This window comes from Xenopus laevis, chromosome 2S, assembly GCF_017654675.1.
Source record: "Xenopus laevis strain J_2021 chromosome 2S, Xenopus_laevis_v10.1, whole genome shotgun sequence".
NCBI classification, from domain to species: domain Eukaryota; kingdom Metazoa; phylum Chordata; class Amphibia; order Anura; family Pipidae; genus Xenopus; species Xenopus laevis.
This window is the reverse complement of record NC_054374.1, coordinates 74,385,439-74,400,235: the sequence shown is the minus strand read 5'-3', so window position 1 is coordinate 74,400,235 and position 14,797 is coordinate 74,385,439.

Sequence of the window (14,797 nt, the reverse complement as noted above, 5' to 3'; positions counted from 1 at the left end):
ATAATAATAATAATAATAATAATAACTCTCTACATCATACTAACAGTTAACTCAAACGTGAACAACCCTTTTAATAAAAGGATTAAACTCATAAATGCAATTTAAAATTGAACTGTAGATTTATACCTCAGCTTACAAAACCTTCTCTACCCTAGTCCAACCAAATCCAAAGTCAGCTTGTATAATCAAACACAGCTTATTATATATTCATTCTGCCAAGCATGAGCACACACATTTTTGTTTTAAATTCTTATAATTTCTTTCAGTAGACAGGGAAGGAGCAGGTGCTATGAAAGGCATTCTGGTCATCAAGCGAGAGAAGTGCTGTTGGATAGACTTAACATAATAAAGGGAAAATAAATAATTCCCTGGGGAAATCTTTAGAAAAATGTCACCGTCTCTGCAAATTATAAACAGGTGACAATTAGGAAATAACCCTCTGCAATTAAACAGCAAAGTGTGAGCTCACGTGTCTTCATACCCACATACACTTGCAGTCATCTGCTATCTTCAGCTCTTGGCTGTCAAGCGTATTACACTCTTCGTCTGTGATGCTGTGAGTTATTAGATCATGTTGGTCCATTGCATCCATTATAAGATGGCTGTTGAAGCTGGATAGTGGGTTTCTTCATGGCTGAACAACTCACCAAAAAATGGTTTTAACTAGAACTTTAGATTTATGACACATTATAGTTATCTTTGATACTTTGGTTGCTCTGTTTACATTTCTTCATCTTCTCCTACAGCCTGCGAGAAAGTCTCTCCTTGTCAGCATGTCTCTCGTGCATAGAAACTATTCATGGATGAGCTCACCTGAGAATAATACCCTACAACAATATGCTAATCCTATCATCGGCTCATCTACAGAGAAAGAACCCTGCTGTGCTCTACCTCGTGCTCTGCGGAGATGCTCGCAAGTGTCTGCAGCGTACAAGAAGAATGTGTGAGAATTTCAGCAAGCAGATGATCAAAATAATTTCAAATACTGAGCATTTCTGTGGCCAGAATGTGTAGATAAAATAATATATAATCAGCAGGATTAGGCTGAAGGAGAAGGTGTCATTTTACATGTTTCATTGAAATTTAGTTCAGATATTACTGTTTATCAAGCATAATGTCAGAGTGTTTTTTTTTTACAGCTAATTTAGACTTAGATTATTGAAAGTGACTTTGTTTGTAACAGCATGCCAAGCAATGTTGTCTCACAGTGAACAATTTCTTATGTAACCCTGGCAACACAGTTGGAAATTAGTTGGCCAATATTCTAGTTAATGAGTTTCTGCTAAAGGGGAAATATTATGAATCTTTGCAAATGGCACCTTAAACTCCAGTTCATCCAGGTATTATATATACCTATAAAGGTAAATTCTGCATAAAACTACATTTCTGGATAATATGTGATTCTGTGCAACTTTCCAGTTGGCATGATTTACACGAGTCTCTGTGCTACAAATTATTTGAAATTATAATTGTTTATATTCTCTACACCGGTGGTTTTGACTCGAGACACTGTAACAGACGTGAAGAAGAACAAACTTTTGGAATTAGTAGAGAGAACAAAAAGGGACAAAGAAATGTTCCTTACAGTTGCAATTGCATTTACAAATAACTCTTAAACCATTGACATTATTAATTTATGCTGGAAAATTGTTTAGAATAGTTCTGCAGTGCTTTATAATGATTATAAATCATTCATATCAGTCCTTGCCTTAGTGGAGCTTACAGTCTAAGGTTCCTATCACATTAATACACAACTGTGTATGTTTTTTTGGAGTGTGAGAAGACACTGGAGTACCCGGTAGACACACACAGAGAAGGGGAGAACATACAGACTTCTTGCAGATAGTGCCCTGGCTGGATTCAAACTCAGGACCTCAGTACTGCAAGGCAGCAAACCTAATCAATGACTCACTATTAAGAGGCAAACTATAAGATATATTGGATCATTCATCTGACACCCAACTTCTGAATAACGACAGAATAAGGAGAAATTAAAAAATGAGATGCTCCTCAGGGAAGGTCAAATATGCCATGCTGGGCCCTACAGTTTTGAAATACCAGTTAATTTGCATATAGTATTCTGTACAGGCCTGGATTTGTGGGAAGGTCACAAAGGCAATGGGTCTAGGGCAGCACATTTTTAGGGGGGTGTGCTGCCCAATTGCCATATTGCTAGTAGGGATGCACCAAATCCAAGATTCGGTTCGGGATACGGCCAGGATCCGTCCTTTTTCAGCAGGATTCGGGTTCGGCCGAATCCTTCTGCTCTGCCGAAACGAATCAGAATCCTAATTTGCATATGCAAATTATGGGCGGGAGTTAAATTGTGTGACTTTTTGTCACAAAACAAGGAAGTACATTTATTTCCGCTTCCCACCCCTAATTTGCATATGCAAATTAGGATTCGGTTCGGTATTCAGCCGAATCTTTTGCCAAATCCAAAATAGTGGATTTGATGCATCCCTAATTGCTTGGGAGCTGCATTGGGGACATTGCTACATGTCAAATCTACTGTCCTCAGCATGGCTCTATTTTTTTATTTTTTTTTATTTTGGTAGCACAATGTGCAGGTCAGGTTAGGGGCCGGGACACTACTCCTGTGCTGGTCATGGTAATTTCAGGTTGCCACCTGTCCAGTTTTGACCAGGACAGCCCTGCTTTTAGAAGGACTGCCAAAATGAGGAAAACAGAAAAGGATTCCTCTAGATTGACATGGCAATCAATCATCACGAATCTCCATGTCATCACCCCACTTAACTTAAAAAAACAAAAAAAACAAAACCCTGATAAATTAATTGATGTAATAAATCTAGTCCTGTATTTTACTTGATGTTTTTAAAATAGGTAGGCAAAAAATTTAATTGAAACCAGGGGGTGGAGTTGTGAATATACTAGGCCCGCCCCTAAAGAGGCTTGTAGAGAGACCCTTAGCACAGTGCTACGTGAAGGGACACCAGGTGGTAAGGAGGATGATGGAAGGAGTTTTACTGAACATTTTACACCAGTACCCTGGTTACTTGATGTTACTTGTGCTTTAATCAAAGCTTTTTAATCAAACTACATTGTTTGTTCTTTATATTTCGCTGCCTATGATTTGCTAACTGCTCCAGTCTGTAGGTTAAGGGTAGAGCATGAAGTGCAAGAAATAACAAATTAAAGGTTTGTGCTTATGAGCGGAAGCAAATTCCTTACATACTCTAACTTTTATTGCACATAATGTTTAAATGTTTTTTTTCCTAAATGTTTTAAATAAATATATATGGTTCTAAGAGGCTTGCTATTTTTTTGAGAGTCTGAATAAAATTAAAATCTTCATGAGGCAGGAAGCCAAAGATTAGAGTTTCCTGAGATTGGAGAATTACAGAACAATTCTGTATATTCACAGAATGGCCGATAGAAAAGACTGGAAGCCTAGCATTCATATATCTGAAATATAGATCTCCAGGTTACGCTTTGCCATTTAAACGTCATAGCAAGCAATTCCTATAAAGACCAGTAGGAGATAAACACAATGGGGCAAATTCACTAAGATGCGAAGTTGCGCCAGGCGCAACTTCGCCGCACTTCGCCGCACTTCGCCAGGCGTAGTTTCGCCAGCGCTTCGCAAATTCACTAAAATCCGAAGTTGCGCACAGGGGTAGCGTAAGGTTGCGGAGTTGCGCTAGCGTTGATTCGCTATATAAAGCGAAGTTACGCTAGCGAAGGCTAATTTGCATACGGCGCGAAATTCAAATTTCAATGGAGGAACACGTATCTGCACTACAAATGCCTAGAAAACCTTCAAATCAGCAAATAAAAATTTTATTTTGCCCTACACATGTGCCCACTGTCTAGGTAAGTTGCCATGAGTCAGGAAATGTAGGGGGGAGGAAGGGGAGCCCCAAAAATTTTTCGATCTTTTTCAGCCTATCAGCCATCATGTAGAAAACACGCCAGCGTTTTTTGGGACTTAGAAAAAAAATTGACTTTTTTTTAAACAATCCCTATCTACTCTATTGCGCTTCGCCAGGTCTGAGGTGGCGAAGGAAGTCTAGCGTAAAAGGTAGCGTTCAGTACACTGCGCAAGTTAGTGAATTTGCGTAGTTTCGTCGCTAGCGAAACTTCGCCTGGCGTAAGGTTGCGAAGTAACACTAGCGAAACTACGCCAGCGTTCGTTAGTGAATTTGCGCAGTAGCGAAAAAGCCAAACGCTAGCGAATTAACGCTAGCGTTCGGCGCTTCGCGGCTTAGTGAATTTGCCATATTGTATACAGAGAATTCTAAAATCTGTAGTAGTATAGTATTAGCCCCCACCCATTCCTAATGTGCACCAGTCTGCAGGCCTTAAATTATGCATCCCAAGCAAACGACCTTTATATTATGTGCCATATGCCTCAGATAAAATGCATAATGTATAATTCTATATACATTTTTTCTATTCTGTAGAAAACTAGGGAGCAGAATGTCACAGACTAATGGTTGAGTTTAGAACCTCTTTAACAACTTATTTCACTAAAGGGGCATATCTATGAGAGGTATCAATTAGTTAATAGAACTGCATAATTTATGAAAGCAGGAGGTAAAGGTGTCTAATGAGTAGTGTTATGAATTTCATACACGTAACAGGTTTGTGCGCAAGACAAAGAGCAGTTCATACAATGGACTTACTTTGTAAGAAATGTAGAGTTTCTAATATAATTAAATGATGACTATATGACACAGCTCCTCCAAGTTATCTCCTCCTTAAGTAAGTAGCAAATATTTTTTTTCTATTTTTAAATTAGTTAACACTCTATCTTATCAGATTGTTTATTGTTATCTGTTATTTATATAGTGCTGGCACATCTGTCAGTGCTTTACAGAGATTATACACCATTTACATTAGTCCCTGGCCTAGTGGAGGGTACAGTTCAAGGTCCCGCTATCACATTCACACACAATATGGGAGGAATCCAGAGTATCCAGAGGAACCCATGCAGATAAGTAGAGAACATACCAACTCCTTGCAGATAGCACCCAAGCCCCTCTTTTTGTATAAAAGCACATTTTTTATTTTATAATTCTTAAAGGGACCTTTGGTCAGTATTTTACCATTCCTGGCCGGTCAAAATGATGCTTGATGCTAATGTTATCAATAGGAAAAAACAGCAAGGATATAGGAAGGCTGGTATTTTTATCCAGAAAAGGTGGCAACCCTACTTGAACCACCATTTGTAATGGTCAATGTCCTGCCTCAGAGGTCACCTGACCAGAAATATTACATCTCTAACTGTAACAGGAAGAAGTGTGAAAGCGATAGACAGAACTCTTTCTGTTAATTGGCTCATGTGACCTAACAAGTATGGTTTGTTTGTGAACACAATGAATCCTAGGATTCCAGGGAGTGGCCCTTATTTTTTAAAATGACAATATTCTATTTATGATTAACCAATGGCACATACCAGTAAAAAAGTATATTATTATGAAAATCGTTTATTTACATGAAGCAGGGTTTTACATATGAGTTATTTTATTAAATTTAATTTTATAGTGATCTACATTGTTTGGGGGTGTGGTTTTCCTTTAAGAGAATGTCTCACAAAGCATGAATAAATCCCAGCCTCATATTAGCAGTTTTACACTAGAAAACCATTAATATTCATATAGGAGCTATTATTAACAATCTTTATGGAATAATCAATTCTGATCAATCCATTATGACCATAAGTATTTATTATTGCAATGATTGACCCATAATGGGTTGTAATGATCTGGTTCAATTACATTTTCCTGGTTACCCTAAGGGCTCTTACTGACGAGTGGTTGAAAATGCGCTCCCCTGCGTTCCGTTTTTCTGCGTTCAGCCGCAGGAGAGCGCAGGAATAGATGCATTAAGTTCTTTTCAATGGGGCTGTACTCACTCAGGCGCGTGTAGGCGCCGAACGCAGGTTGAGACGCAACATGCTTCATTTTTCCTGCGTTCGGCGCCTACACGCGCTTGTGTGAGTACAGCCCCATTGAAAAGAACTTAATGCATCTATTCCTGCGCTCCCTGCGGTTGAATGCAGAAAAACAGAACGCAGGGGAGCGCAGCTTCAACCGCTCGTCAGTAAGAGCCCTAAGTAAGGGTGTTTGTGCTTCTAGGCTAATGGATTCAATCACAATTATTAGTGATCGAATCTGCATGAAAAACTATCTATTATTATCCAAAAGCTTCTATGGCATTTGAAATCCCAGACTTCTTGTCCTTTTTCCTTTTTCTGCAGGTTTGGAAATGATTTAATATAGATTTGAATCAATATTTACAGAATTAATTGAACTAGCTGATTCATTTGATTGGACAGCTGGATCAGTATCACTATTAAAAAACTTGCTCCCATAATTTTGGAACTTGCTAAACACACTTTAGAACACACATCAGAAAAAATCACTGGATAAATAAAAATACAGGTATGGGATCCCTATTATCCTAACAGTGCCAACTTATGGGAAGGCCATGTCCCATTGAGCAAATCATTTCAAATTTTTAAAAATGTTTTCCCTTTCTTTGTAATAATAAAACTATACATTCTACCTTCTAATTGATCCTAACTAGCACATCAGTCCTATTGAATGTATTTAATGTTTAAGTGACTTTTAGCAGACTTAAGGTACAGAGATCCAAATTACGGAAAGATCCCTTATCTGGAAAACTCCTGTTCCCAAGCATTCTGGATATGATTCCATACACGTATACTGCAAATGTTCTTAGAACAGCATTTTACCATTTTTAAAAAAATAATAATTTCACCCATACGACCCCTTTAATAAAAATGAATGAGAAAGAAAAGTTCTTTACAAAGCAGGATTAATTTTACCTTTTACATTTCTTTCATTTTTATCTCCATCAAGATGAAGTAGATTTGCAGACAGCTATGTATTTCTTCACCACTGAAATGCATTAATGTAATTTCCCTTCCCTCTTGGAAAGCTACATTTATATAATGACTTTTGCATTGAAAAAAAAACATGTTTTACTTGTTAAATGTATTTCTTTTATGTCAGCAATAATGGTTATAATTTGTTTTTCCCATATGTTAGAAGAAAACATTTTTAAATGGGATGTATACATTGTTGCAGAATTATGGTTTATCCACACATCTGAACTAGCACCTTATTCTAATAAGGATTAAAGCATGGCGGGAACTATAGCGCAAAATGGATAGATTATTAAAGTAGTGCAGTTGGTGTGTTACTATGGGGGGGGGTTGTGGATGTGCAGCTGGTGTGTTACCCACATAAACTCAAGGGTTACCAGCAAAAATAAGTGTTTTCCAAGTCTGTATGGGGGGTGGGTTGGTTGAGTCGAAAATACAGGTTTTTAACGCCTATTTTGAATTTTTTAATCTGGGCATGTGTGGCCAAGTTACCAGATAATAGGCTAGTGGAGCCCACAATATTAAAAATTGCATGAACTCTATTGGGCAAATTTACTAAAGGGCGAAGTGGCTAACGCTGGCGAAAATTCATTCTGTCATTTTGGGACTTCGCCGAATTACTAACGGGCGCTGATGTAATTATGCTAGTGAAGGAGATAGACTCTGACGCAACTTTGCACTCTAACGCCAGGCAAATTTTCGCTCTGGCGAAAGAGCGTTACTGACCGCTACCTCTATCACTAAACTTGCTTGCTTTCGCCACCTCAGACCTGGCAAAGTGCAATAGAGTAGATAGGAGTTTATCAAAAAGTCCCAAAAAAATTCTGGCGTCTTCCTTTTTACAGGGTGATAGGCCGAAAAAGAGAGAAAATGTTTTTTGGGGTACCCTCCTTCCCCCCTACAATTGATAACATATGGCACCTAAACTATACTGTGGGCACATGTGTAGGGCATTATAACACCTCTATATAATTTTATTAAGGTTCCCTGGACTTGTGTAGTGTAATGTATTTACTGCAGCATAAACCGCTATTGTACTTCAACTGCATGCCGTATGCAAATTAGCCAATACTAGCGTAACTTTGAACTGCTGATAGTATTATCGCTAGCGCAACTTCGCAAGCATTCGGTAACCTGTGCGCAACTTCGGATCTTGAATTAGCGTTGTCCAGGTGAATTTACGCCTGGCGAAGTGTTGCCATGTGCGCGAAGCCAATGCTGACGGATTTTCAGAGGTAAGTAAATTTGCCCCTATTAGTTCAACCATGAGGTTACATGCATGTTTTACATCTAACGTCTTTAAGTGTGGGCCCTGTGTGTCCGCTACTCAGGTTAGCCCTAGGAGAACCAGTCTGATAGTATTGTTGCTTAATAGGGGCAGATTTATCAAGGGTCTCATTGAAAATTAGAATTCAAAATTAAAATTTTTTATTTTTTATGGTCAAAACTGTCAAATTCGACTAGGGAATTATTCAAATTTGAGATTTATCATACTCTGGTCCTTTAAGAACTTGAAGTCAACTATTCACCACCTAAAACCTGCCAAATTGTGGCTTCAGTCAATGGGAGAGGTCTAGGGATCAATTATGAGTTGTTTGCAGGCCTCCTGACTTCAAGTTTTTTTCAGAGAAAAAACTAGAATCGAGTTTTTAAAATAAGATTTGAACTCGATTTGAATTTGATTCGATTCCATCCATCCAAGTTTTAAAAAGTAGATTTTTTAAAATAAATTTCTATTGGTCAAATTTATGGGAGTTTAGGGGAGTTTTTAAAACCTCACACAAATTCAAAATTCGACCTTTGATAAATGTTCCTCCAATGGGCAGATTTATCAAGGGTCGAATTGAAAATTCGAATTTTGGATTCTAATTTTTGAGTTTTTTATGGCCTTTTTTTATGGGAATTGTTAATATTCGATTAGCGTTTTTTTAAAAATTTGAATTAAATTCAAAAATTGAATTAGAATTAGATTTATTATACTCTTTAATTTATTATACTCAAATTCAATTATTCGCCACCTATAACCTGCCGAATTGCTGTTTTAGTCAAGGGGAGACGTCCTGGGATCAATTTGGAGTTGTTTGCAGCCTTCCTGAAATTTGAGTCTTTTTTTGGAGAAAAAACATGAATCGAGTTTTCGGTTCGATCCTATTCACCCGAGTTTTGAAAAATTGATTTTTTTAAGAAATTTAGATTATTTGAATTTCGAGTTTATGGGAGTTTTAAAAAACTCCCATGAATTTGAAATTTGACCCTTGATAGATCTGCCCCCAAGTGTTACTATCTTTTTGTGAAATGATGGCCCCCTATTGGGTCCTGACAGAGTATAACTACCGGGGGAATTTCTCTGCGTGTGCCAGTAGTAAGTCTTTAGAGGGGGCCTACCGGGGTGCATATCCTACACCCGTGCCCGTTGATAACTAGTTACAACACTGGGCCCTCGTACATTTACAACATATTTTTGCATGGGGGCTTGTGGCATTAAAGACATCTTTCTAACACTGTACACAAAAAATGCGTCCATCTTGTAATGTTTTATAATATGATAATATCAGCTAGTCAAGATATCACCATTGTTGCCTGGTGTTAGGTTGCACACAGTTTGTGAAACATTTCAGTAAGACATAACATGACCTTATACAAGTCACAACATTCTTTCCTTCTGTGCCATTTACCTTATATAAGCTTGTGAGTGGCAGGAACTGTCAAGGACAAAAGGACGTTTCTAGGGAGTGAAAGGAGAGTATTACAAAGGCACAAAGCCAGTGCTGGAGCTACAGACATTTATATGTGAAAGTGCTTGAAGAGATCCTCTGTCTGCTTTACTTTTAAGTTTACTCGGAGATCACATCTGTGCCCCCCCTCAAAAAAATCCTTACCCCTTCTTTTACTGCTGGACATTATTAAGTTAATATAAAATGAAGTTATCTTTGCTGTTAAAGGGAAAGCGCCAGAAATTGCAGAAGGGAAGGAAGAAGACCAGAAGAAGAACAAAGAGACAGAAGATGGCGTCCGTGAGCTCCTCTGCGCTGACTCTGCAAGGAGAGGCAAATAAAGAATTAGGAGCAATTACAGGAGGTAACACCTAGGCTGGGGGGAGCAGAGAGGGGGGGCTATGTAAGGTAGGGGTAGCGATTTTTAATAGCAAGGGGGTAGTTCTTCTTTAATAACAATACTGAAAAAAACATAAAAGAAAGAAAGTCAAAGAGCAAAGGCTATGATTATGGGAGTTATGCCCGAAACGCGTCAGGTGATGTTGGTCAGAGACCCGTTGAAAATAAACCACCTTTTTTATCTTACCAGAGTGCCGCCTTTCATCCTTTGAGCAAAGAGCAAAGTTAAACTAATAAAATAATCAAGACATTCACCTGAGTAAACTGATATATGTGTTGCATTTGAAATCATCTGATTTCCCCCAATGACCTCTAGCAGTCTCAATTTCATTTGCAGTGAAGTGAAAACTTGCAGCGATCTATGTAAATGTAACTCAGCTTTTGAGCTATAAAAATAAACTCTTTATAATGATATTCCAAATTCTCTCTGTACATATAGAAGTAAGGTGGCAAGAAGAATTTTGGTGGTCTCATTTCTGGCAGACCTCAAATGTAAGCACATGCTCTGCATTCACAATATTGTTGCTATTCTGAACCAAGGATCGAAAAAAACATTAATATAAATAATACAGTATAAAGAATACGGTGCTATACTGTATACTGTATATAATAATGGAAATGGAAGGTTGGAGTGAGGGGGGAAAATGACAATAGCAATGATTCCATGCTTTCTACCACTATCTTCCTGAGTTGAATGTAAAGAGCCATTCTACTACTGCTTAAGTAGCTGTTTTTACCTCTGTCCAGAGATGGTCCTGCACAATGGAGCCCCAGAATAATAGACAACAGATATAAAGTGCTATAAACATGCAAGCTTATGCAATAAATCTTTATTACACAAACGACTTGGATGTATTAGATGTTTTTGTTGAAATAATACAGTTCTATCCTTTGTAATCATTCTTATAAAACAGTGGGAATGGGGACAATACTAAGACCAAGCTGAGACCAAGTGATTTCTGAATATAAATGAACTCTAGATGTCAAGTGACAGCCTGGACATGTATACTAAGATGCAGGGATCACTTAAGATTTTCCTCATCATTATCAAAAACACCCTATCTGTGCCCTTCAGCTTTTCAGGTTACCAGAGATACATTAAAATTGAAGTAAATAGGGAATTGTCTGTACCAGTTGCTTTTAAGTATAGAGGTCATCAGCTGATGACTGTTCAGATCCTATTCAGTTAGTTTTTCATTCCAGTTACCAGTTAGTGTGCAGCAGAGTAATGACCCATGTATCCCAAGGGTTTGTATATTAGCAAACGTTTTATTGAGAAAAAAGCAGAGTGAGGGTAGGCTTCTCGAAAGAAGAGCATTTTAAGAGATTTCTTGAAAGCAGAAAGGTTGGGAGAAAGTCAGACAGACCATGGGAAAGAGTTCCAGAAGAGGGGTGCAGCCCTTGCAAAGAGTTGAGTAGCAGGTCAGTAGAGGAGCGGTTGGGTGAGTATATAGAGATGAGTTCAGAGATGTAGGGTAGGGCAGAGTTATGAAGTGCTTTGAAAGTTTATCATTTAGACACACTAGTGAAGGAGTGCCAGGGTTCTTAAGGCACTGGGAGATATTATAATTACCAACTACCAATTAATTACAGGACTTTGCAGGACTCTATTTTGGCAATGCACAGCTTGCATGGACCAATGTCATTGGGTTAAAAACCAGTTAGTGGCCAAAATATATAACATTTTGTCTTCAGCATAAGAATTCCTTATCTAAGAGCAGTATTTTGGTATTTATTATTTATTCATATAGTATATACAACCAAAAAACCACAGCGAAAACAAATGCACTGGCAATATCTGATATCACAAGGTCTTATATCAAAATATTGGCTATGAACATATATACTGAATATGATTAAACTGCCAACCTCTACAATAAATACCTTTGAAGGACAAACTTCAGTCAGTCTCACTTTCTTCACTCTCACATTTTAGCGATCTTCTATCTCTCTCTCCTTTGTTCTAACGGAAGACATAAGGGAACTGTCTTCATTGTTCAGCTGTCTGCAAGATGGAAAAGTGATTTAATACCTTCTTAAATCAGGTCATGGATCATGAATCTCTTCATGTTAATAGTGCTTATGCCTTCACACTGCTTTAACATCAGCAATCTCTGTGGAGCATTTATGGTATCAAAATGAAGATAACTTTTCCGTTTTAGTTAATATTCCCATTGACAAGCTGCCCCAAATTGTTTGATCTATGCATGTCATACTAATTCTTTATGTTTCATATTGTTCTATGGATCCATTTTTAATCCTTGACTTCAATAATTTACTGTACATCCAGGTCTACTCAGTTTCCAACCTCTTTATCAAGATTTCATCACGCTAGTAAAAGGAGCATTAGAGTGGCAACGTTTCTAAATTGGGTGGAATTTCTTGATATTCTTGTGCCTATTCTTATACAGTGAAATGGATTTTAGTCTACTAAAGAAATGCAAATAAGTTTTATTAATTATATTTTCTTTTGTCAAAGAAATCATTGTCAATTTATATCAATTTATATTGGTCCCTGTGTTCTCTAACTTCTAGCCATCTTACCCATGTTCATACATCATAATGCAGAGATAAACTACCCCACTATAAAGTCATTTTCGACTTTTTCTCACTTAGACCAAAACCCAAATCCCTTCATTTACCAATTATACTTCTAGAAAAAAAATTATGCAACAAAAAGTTGCAACAGAATAGAGTTAATTCGTGCAACCTTTTCAAATTGGCGATCTGAAAACTTTTTCAAATTGTCACCTGAAAAACTCAAATTTATTGGATTATTGCACAAAAACCAGTACAAACAGCCAGAAAATATTGATATAGGTAAAACCCTATTCCAAATGTTAAAGGAGTCATCTGCCATCGACTTCTACATGATTTTGACAGGTTTGAGTTGGAGTATTTTCAGATTCTAATTTTTAGCAGCTTCAGAGCATGAATCTCGAAAATTGTGACAGTTTTTTCCCCTCTAAAAATTTGAATTTTTCCCACTTAAAAACTCAACCAAAACCAAAACTCAACCAAAAGTGTAAAAAACAGACCTCTTTTTAGGCATACAAAAGCAATTTAAATTCTGACAATAAATGACAATTTGATGCTACAAATATGTGAACCAAAGGACCGTGAAGGATTTGTAACACCAATAAGCAGGTAATGTAATAAAATACATTGCAGGGAAATATATGCTCAATCATCTTAATAAAAAATCATTACTTTTGTTGAAAAAAGGCATTAAAGGAGAAGGAAAGGTTAAAACAAAGTAAGCTTTATCAGTAAGTTCTATATAAATACACTAGTAAAGCCTCAAAGTAATGCTGCTCAGAGTCCTCTGTCACAAGGAAGGAAAGGCAGGTTTTAGTTATAGGGGATTCAATTATTAGAAAGGTGGATAGGGTAATCTGCCGTGAGGACCCTTCATGCCAAACAGTCTGCTGCTTGCCTGGTGCTAGGGTTCGGAATGTGGTGGAACGAGTGGACAGATTATTGGGAGGGGCTGGGGAAGACCTGGCAGTGTTTATACACATAGGTACCAATGACCAAGTTAAAGGAGGTGGTGAAGTCCTCAAGAACAATTTTAAAAAACTAGGTGCAAAGTTGAGGGCGAGGACTTCCAAGGTAATTTTCTCAGAGATATTACCTGTTCCACGAGCAATGCTAAAAAAACAGCGGGAGTTTGGGAAGATTAGTGTGTGTGGCTGAGAGATTGGTGTAGGGAGAACTGGGCTGATTTCTCAGTCAGCTACAGGCTCTTTGCTAGGGATGGGCTACACCTCAATGATGATGATGCAGCTGTTTTGGGGGAGAAGATGGCTAGACGGTTGGAGGAGATTTTAAACTAGGCATGGGGGGGAGGGTTCAGAAAAAGATTCAGTGGAAGACAGGTTAGATGAGATAGTGAGCTAAGGAAGGGAAAATGGGGGAGGAGATTTGGTTGAGGGTACTGTTAAGGATAGGGAGGATCACATGTCATTTGTTCAATATGGCACCAGTATTAAATGTATGTTTGCAAATGCAAGAAATCTGACTGGTAAAATGGGATAACTGGAGGTGCTGGTGCTGGAGGGAAAATATGATGTGATTGGTGTGGCCGAAACATGGTTGAATGAGTTGCATGACTGGGAAGTTAATATCAGTGGCTATACATAGGCAATATAAAAGGAGGAGGGGTATGTCTGTTTGTTAGGCAGGATTTAAAAGCTTATATAAAGGAGGAGGTTATGTTAGGAAATCAGAGGGCAGAAGTCTTATGGGTATAGTTCTTCACCAATTTTAAAGAGTCCAGCAAATTAATTGTAGGAGAATGCTATAGACCCCCTAATGTTAGTGAGGAGGAGCATCTGAAGCTCCTGATGCAAATAGAAAAGGCGGCTAGTTTGGGTAAAGTAATGATAATGGGGGATTTTAATTACCCAGATATTGACTGGAGCAACAGTACTGCCAGATCAGTTAATGAGAAAAAGTTTATAAACTTGTTGACTATTTTATGGCACAAGTTGTTGAGGAGCCAACCAGAAAAAATGCTATTCTAGATCTAGTGATCTCTAATGATCCAGAACCAGCAAATGTGCAAGTCATTGAACCCCTGGGTAATAGTGACCATAATGTTAAATCATTTAATGTCTGGTGCAAAAAACAAATATACACTGGGGCCACGAAAACCATGAATTTTAGAAAAGCTAATTTTAGTGCCTTGAGGGCTGCCATTTAGAGCATTGATTGGAGCATTAAGTTTTCAGCTAAAAACACAGAACAGAAATGGTTGTCATTTAAAATGATATTAAATCATTACTGTTCTCAATATATTCCGTTAAGG